This window comes from Bubalus bubalis, chromosome 17, assembly GCF_019923935.1.
Source record: "Bubalus bubalis isolate 160015118507 breed Murrah chromosome 17, NDDB_SH_1, whole genome shotgun sequence".
Lineage (NCBI taxonomy): Eukaryota > Metazoa > Chordata > Mammalia > Artiodactyla > Bovidae > Bubalus > Bubalus bubalis.
In genome coordinates, this window is record NC_059173.1 from 58,451,279 (window position 1) to 58,459,427 (window position 8,149).

The 8,149-nt window shown below is 39.1% G+C and overlaps 1 long non-coding RNA gene across 1 annotated transcript; it reads right to left on the reverse strand.

The window, feature by feature from the left end:
• Window positions 1–3,547: 3,547 nt before the first annotated feature.
• Window positions 3,548–7,464, reverse strand: LOC123330068. Its single transcript, XR_006545776.2, has 3 exons — window positions 7,346–7,464; window positions 6,059–6,137; window positions 3,548–3,900 (listed from the first exon to the last, which is right to left on the reverse strand). It is a non-coding gene; the product is annotated as an uncharacterized LOC123330068 (long non-coding RNA).
• Between the last annotated feature and the right edge of the window lie 685 nt (window positions 7,465–8,149).

Below are 8,149 nucleotides of genomic sequence, written 5' to 3' on the forward strand. Positions count from 1 at the left end.
TATTGACTACAACGAAGCCTTTGACTGTGTGGATCACAATAAACTCTGGAAAATTCTGAAAGAGATGGAAATACCAGACCACCTTACCTGGCTCCTGAGAAATCTGAATGAAGGTCAGGAAGCAATAGCCAGAACTGGACATGGAAAAACAGATTGGTTCCAAACCAGGAAAGGAGTATGTCAAGGCTGTATATTGTCACCCTGCTTATTTAACTTATATGCAAAGTACATTATGTGAAATGCCAGGCTGGATGAAGCACAAGCTGGAATCAAGATTGCTGGGAGAAATATCAATAACCTCAGATATGCAGATGACACCAACTTTATGGCAGAAAGTTAAGAACTAAAGTGCCTCTTGATGAAAGTGAAAGAGGAGAGTGAAAAAGTTGGCTTAAAGCTCAACATTCAGAAGACTAAGATCATGGCATCTGGGCCCATCACTTCATGGCAAATAGATGGGTAAATGATGGAAACAGTGACAGACTTTATTTTCTTAGGCTCCAAAATCACTGCAGATGGTGACTGCAGCCATGAAATTAAAAGACATTTGCTCCTTGGAAGAAAAGCTATGACTAACCTTGACAGTGTATTAAAAAGCAGAGATATTACTTTGGCAACAAAGGTGTGTCCAGTCAAAGCTATGGTTTTTCCAGTAGCCATGTATGGATGTGAGAGTTGGACTATAAAGAAAGCTGAACACCGAAGAACTGATACTTTTGAACTGTGGTGTTGGAGAAGACTCTTGAGAGTCCCTTGGACTGCAAGGAGATCCAACCAGTCCATCCTAAAGGAAATCGGTCCTGAATATTCATTGGAAGTACTGATGCTGAAGCTGAAACTCCAATACTTTGGCCATCTGAGTGAAGAACTGACTCATTTGAAAAGACCCTGATGCTGGGAAAGATTGAAGAGGGGAGGAGAAGGGGATGACAGAGGATGAGATGGCTGGATGGAATCACCAACTCTATGGACATGAGTTTTGAGTAAGCTCCAGGAGTTGGTGATGGACAGACAAGCCTGGCGTGCGGTAATCCATGGGGTCACAAAGAGTTGGACATGACTGAGAGAATGAACTGAACTGAAAGAATTAGTTTTAAATGTAAACATGTAGGATAAGATCCATTTGAGTCCCTCCCTAACAAATAAATACAAAGACATAAATCTGCTTCTTTGGCCATGAACCCAAAGCAAACTGCTATCTCATGAGGCGTGATAAATTTGGTAGTGTGATCACTTTATTTTCTGGAGAAAAGAATAGAATAATCTCTTTCTTAGGCTAATGCAATATGTTTTTAAATGTGCTATTTACAGCCTCTCTGGAACCCTTCCACTCTGATCTTTACAATACAAAATCTGTCTGAATCTCCGAGACTCAATCAAATATCACTCTTAAGGTGTAGAATAGGTAAGTCTAGTAGCAGAAACCTCAATTGAAATTTAACATATAACTGTTTCCTTATTTGGCATTCTGTTTCCTCATCCTCATCCTTATTCTTAATTATTCTGAAATCTCTCTGAGTTGAGGCCAAGGTGGTTTTATTTTCTTACGAGTTGTTATTTAGCACTAATACTTAGCATGTATTAGGGGCTTGATAATTACCTACTGAATAAGTGAGTAAATTAGGACAGGGAAACTGATGAAATATGTTTGTGTCTTTTCTAAGTTTAAAAGGTTTTGTAGCCCAGAAGCTACTAGAAAGTAACTGAGTACATGTGAAACACCAATTCACCAATTTGAATTTTAAATGACTCCAGTGAATGAGCTTCTATCACAATTTCCTGTGACACAGCAACTCATCTGACAAAAATCTTTTACTATTTTACTCAATGACTTCCAGAAAATATAAGGAAGGCACCAGCTTGCTAGAATTTCATCAATGTTTAGTCAGACCAAAAATGTCTTTATTATTTTAAAAAGAAAATTACGGATCCAGGGATACAGTTACTTTTTCAAAGAGAACATATTGTTATATGGGGTAAAACTATAATGAGTTTATACTTGAAAAACATTAATTTTTAAAATACAACCAAAATTCTCTGTCACTTCAAAGGATATGTTATTTTTCTTTTTGGAAATGCTGTACTTATGAGAAATAACAAAGATCCAAAAGAATCATTTTTCTCATAATTTTGTTAGTATTTTCTTTTCCTTTCCCCAGGACAAATTTGAGGAGTTTTGAAATTAGATTATCACTTTTTAACTGAAGTCTCTTTTCAAACCGGAGTTTAAAAATTCCTCCTATTCTTTTTAAATACAACTATGCTTTTTTAATAAAGAAGCAAGGTCAAAAGATATCTACTCAGGTTTCTCTATTCTGGTAAGATGGGTCAGAAACAAGTGCAAATTAGTGAAACATGTAAGAGAGAGACGTCAGTTAAAAAGGTAGCAAAGTGTGTGAGTGCTAAGTCGCTTCAGTCGTGTCGGACTCTTTGCGACCCCATGGACTGTAGCCCATCAGGCTCCTCTGTCCATGGAATTCTCCAGGCAAGAATACTGGAGTGGGTTGCCATTGCCTTCTCCAGAGGATCTTCCCTACCCAGGGAAGGTAGGGATCAAAGCCGTGTCTCCTACATCTCCTTCATTGGGCGGGGGCAGGGGTAGATTTAGCAGCAGTGATACATGTTGTTTCTGAGCCACAACTTTGCAGAAGGGAGTGCTTTCTCTCTTTGAGTTCTCCTCCTGCAGGTTGCAAGGCAAGTGGAAGTGTCAAGACTCTAAGAATGGTGGACTGCCAAGATGGAAGAGGTTTAGTTTCTTGATTTATTACTTCATAGAAGCATCTTTGCACATGAAATGAGTAAGAAATTAATTTCCATGCGGTTTTAGCAGTTATATATTTTGAGTTTACTTATATAGAAGCTTAATCTCTCCCAACAAATGGATGTTGTTGTGCGTTTAGTCTCTAAGTCATGTCCAATTCTTTTGTAACCTCATGGACTGTAACTTGTCAGGCTCCTCTATCCATGGGATTTACCAGGCAAGAATACTGAAGTGAGTTGCCATTTCCTTCTCTGGTGAATAGATAGGATTATACTAAAATATTAGAAATGAAATAAAGATGTTGTTTCACTGAGAGAGAAAAATATTAGTAAATTTATGGAGCTATCACCAGAGGCTCGCAATGGTCAAGAGTGGCTACAGCATCAGTGCGTGCTTGTATGGACAAGTTGACTGGGTTTAGAGGATGAAGCAGGGAGGATTGAGCAGCTCTTAAAATATTATATAAGTTAAGGTGCTTTGGTTGCAAGTGACAGAGAATTGAAATTGGATTTTTTTTTTAAAGCAGTTTATTATCTAATAAAACAAGAAGTTCTGAGGAAGTACACCCTGGGCATACTGGCTAAGTCTTTATAAACTGAAGTCTCTTATCTCTTTCCTTTTCCATGTGTTGACTTCACCTTTAGGCTTGAAACAAGAGGGCTGAAGCCTTTCCAGATGAAATATCCAGATCTAACAATAACTTAGGGGGCAAACAGTTATTTTGTTACCTAAAGACATGTGTGGGGTCTGGCTGCTTGCCGCTCAAAAGCCAATAAACAGGCCAGGTTGGTGGAAGGAATAGTTTGCTTTATTTCTGAGGCCAGCATCCAGAGGGCAAGGGCAGATGTCTGCCCAAAGGCTGACTCCCCCTCATTACTGACAGTCAGTGAGGAAGAGCTTTTATAGACAGAGGAAGAGGGCTACATGGTATAGTCAGCTCTGACAGTCATCTTCAGATTGGTCATCAGTGGTCTGACTGGCTTCATCTTGGTTGTTTTAGGTACAGTTAACCTTCAGTTCGAAGGTCGGTTTGTTTCCATTACTTTGAGGCCAATTCTTAGAACTGTGGCAGGTTATATCATGGCTACAGTCTGGTCATCATGTAGTTAACTTCTCTACCTGGTGGGGGGTTTCAGTATCTGTAAGACAGGGCACAGGATATGGCTCAGAATATTATCTTTAGCTCTTGAGAAAGAATTAAATGTACCTGACTCTGTTTAATGACTACATTATTATTATTTGGTCTCCTTTGACTGTTTCCCTCTGTTTCTGCATTTCTCACTTCTCTGATTAAACTTACTCTTTGACTGAAGCTTTCCACAGACAAAAGGCAGGGAGAGGACCTTGCAGGCTGGGCGGGTAAGGACCATAGGGTCCTGCTCTGTTTCAGTTGTCCCCATGACCACTTTTTAAAAGTGAGGGAAATTTTCCCAGTATTTTGTGTTTGTCTCCATGATAAGCAAAAATGTAAGCATATTTTGGAAATCTGGATACATATTCAGATTTTCACTTTTTAGATAATTATTTTATGTCCATAAACTCAGATTCTGAGTCTTCTTAATCTATTTCTGTTCTCAGGGTCTAATACTCCTCAGAGATCCCTGTGGAATGAGGCAAATTTTCATAATCCTCTGAAACAGTGGTTCTCAACTGGGTTAGGGAACTTCGGAAAAGTCTGGAGACATTTGATGTTGTCTCAACTGGGAGGGTGCTGTCGGCTAGTGGGATGAGGCTGGGGCCACTGCTAAACATCTTACAGTGCACAGGAATCACCAAAAGAATGATCTGGCCCCAAATGTCCATGCAGCTGGAGTCGAGAAACCCTGCTTGAAGATTTTAATCAAGCCTGTTTTGGTAAGTACCCTTACCAAAGGACCATCCATTATAGATGCTGCAGTTATGCAGACACCTCCTAGGACTTTAGGGATCCTTAAAGACAAGTTGGTTAATAATAGCAAAGACTCAGAGACTAGATCTTAACTATTTTGGGTAGATCTAGCTTTCATGTAAACCTTCAAATAAGCTGTTCCAAGCTTTGAAGATCCAAGACACGGGGCCTTGGAGGCTCCACTCACGAGCTGGCAGCCCTGTTGGTGATGTTGTATGCAGGCAATGCCAGCCAGATGATTTTACCCTAATCAAGATTTGTATGAACATGACATTTTGCTTATTCTGTTGCCTTTTTGTTCTTCTGATTCATAAACAGCAATAGCAGAGCCGAACAATGATCCCTTCTTGTTGCAGACACAGATGTGCAAAGTGCATGAAGGGTTTCAATGAGGCCAGCAATGCCAAAACAATTCAGATTATACCTCATCTGCTGCACTCCAGGGTTTCAGACTACAAAAGTGTGCAAACACTCTAACCCTCTATATTTATATTCAACTGGTCTTAGGAGTGGCCACACAGCATTCTCCACAGGCATACATGTTCAACACATTAAAATCATCAAAAATGCTCTCTATACGCTTAGATGAAAACTTTTTGATTCAACACCAGTGGATAATGTCCTATCAGAAAGTGTAAGTTCAAATATTTGACCCAAAAACTTCTTTTCTTGTACTTGCAGTTCTCCCTTTTCTGAAACTAGTAAAAAGGGTAACACTTTCAACATTTAACTGAAGTCTGTGTGTATGTGTCTGACTCTTTGCAAACCCATGAACTGTAGCCCACCAAGCTCCTCTGTCCATGGGATTCTCCAGGCAAGAATACTGGAGTGGGTTGCCATTTCCTCCTCCAGAGGATCTTCCCGACTCAAGGATCAAACCAGAATTTCCTGTGTCTCCTGCATTGCAGGCGGATTTTTTACTACTGAGCCTGATAGCTAAAAATATTCATTATAAAGGCTATACAGTGCAATATTTTGGCAATGCATTCCAACCTATTATATAAGATAAGGGTCAAACTTTCCACAAAGAGCCAGACAGTAAACATATGGTTTCATGGATCATATAGGCTCTTTTGAAACTACTCACCTGGGAACTATACTCAATATCCTGTACTAACCTATAATGGAAGAGAATGTAAGAATACATATGTAAAACTGAATCACTTTTACTGTACACCAGAAAGTAACACAACATTACAAATTAACTTTACTTTAATAACAATTAACTACTCAGCTCTGCTCTTGAAGCAAGAAAGCAGTCAGAAAATATGCCAACGAATGAATGAGATGGACTCATTCTTTATTTACGGACTCTGAAATTTGAATTTCATATAACTTCCATGTGTCACAAAATATGATTCTTTTTTATTTACATTTTAACCATTTATAAATAGAAAAATCACTCTTACCTCATGAGCCACGAAAACAGACAATGGGCTGGATACCCCACAGGCCATAGTCTTCTGACCCTTGATCTAAGGAACATACCTGTTTATATAAGAAAACATAAAATATAACACCAAGTAGAAGGATGATGGTTACAAGAAAGACAGGAGAGATACTTCAAATTTCCATCTTTAGCCTAAAATACATTTTTAATAAATCATTCTAATCTAATAGTCAAAATGATTTGATTTAAAAAATGATATTACAGTGAATCTGTGATAATAATATTGTACTCTTTTATTAAAAGGATAAATTTATAAGAAGACTTAAATTCTTTGACAGTACTCAATTTTTTGAAATTCTATCAGGAATATTCTTTACACATCTTAAAATGTTTACCTCATATTTTCTTTATGTGTCAGGTTATCAAGGATTTGGTTCATGGTACATCTATTGTAATTAAATAAGGTAGTAAAATTATTCCTAAATCCATTTTACTTAAGTGTCTCTGTTACTGATCATTAAGAATTACAGGAAATTTGGTAAAGATATTCAAGGTACTTAAATTAGGTATGTACATCCTAAAATGTAAAACTATCTATGGGTTCAAGGAATGGACTCCACATAATGGACTATTCCCTTTCTTTTCTTTAAAAATATCCTAAATATGCATCTCAAAGATAACTGATTGGGTGAGTATTCCTTTGATCCACATAGACTTGCCCCAGTAGGAGCCATTAGAACAAATGGAATTACTCTTTCCCTCCATAGATCAACATCTAATGAATGCTCATCCTTCTTGTCTCCTCAGCTGAATCCTGAAAATAGCAGTTATCAGAAGCCAATACTATCTGAGTCTACTGTTTTCAGCACCTGCCATACCATGGACAGAGGTGCTTAGTGGGCTGCAGTCCTCAGGGTCGCAAAGAGCTGGACAGGACTGAATGACTAAGCACTCACTCACACCATCTGAAGTCATGTTGGTTTCTATCATGTTTGCTGCTGCTTCTGCCTGAAAGCTCTTTGTCTCTTGTTATTCAAGAGTAACTGGAATATGGGGCTTCCCTGCTAGCCTAGACATCCCCTGGAGAAGGGCGTGGCTACCCACTCCAGTATTCTTGGAGAATAACATGGACAGAGGAGCCTGGCTGGCTACAGTCCATAGGGTCACAAAGAGTCGGACATGACTAAAGCAACTTGGCACAAACAACTGGAATATAGTCTCCTTTAAGAAGCTTTTCGAGTACCTCATCCCTACATTCTTTCATTGAAGCCGTATCTGTTACAGTGATTTACTGTTGCACACTTACTGCTTTATGTATTCTGGCTCTCTGTCTTGTGCTGTAAGCTCTCTGAGGACAGAAGTTTTCTAGCTTCAGCACGCAGCTTCACGCTGGATGTAGATGTAGAGTAGATATTAGATATTAAGTGATCAGAAGGTTGGTCTTCTTGAATCTCTCATATCATTTTGGACTGTTTAAAAGGAAGTGGGTGTTTCCACTGAATCTAATCACGTCTTGTAACTTGCTGTCAGAACTCTGTTGAGGGGCCAAAACCCCTTCACCCCTTCCCTGCTGGAGCCCAAGAAAAACGTGGAGCACACCCTTTTACTCCTAACCCACAAGCAGCTCCAGAATGTCTGTCCTGAAGAGGCTCAGAGAAGGAAATCTGACAAGAGGGTGGAAATGGGAAGAGGACCTAGAAAATGTGTCTCTTAGTGACAGTTGCCGAGCAGGAACAGTATTTTTCTCGGGTGCTTACTTGGAGTGGCTTTTGGGGGTTTTCAGAGACAACAGGGAGTTGGGCTGAAGCTCCTTCAGCCAACTCTTGTTTTAAAATGTTATGTTTTAGAGTGGCTTGTTATACAATAAAAGGTAACTGACCCAAGTTGTAGATATCATCCACTGCTATCCCCTCTCGATCCCTGCTACGTCTACCAGCATAAGACTGTAGACTGTAAAACATAAATGGTTGTCCTCCACGGAAAGTGAAATCACAGAAGGAGATGAAAACGTAAGTGAAACTAAATTTATAGCATTGATATAGATTTTTCCTTGCGTTGAACGAGGAAGCCTGAAAGATTAACAATCATAAAGAAGCTACTTTCTCCCAAT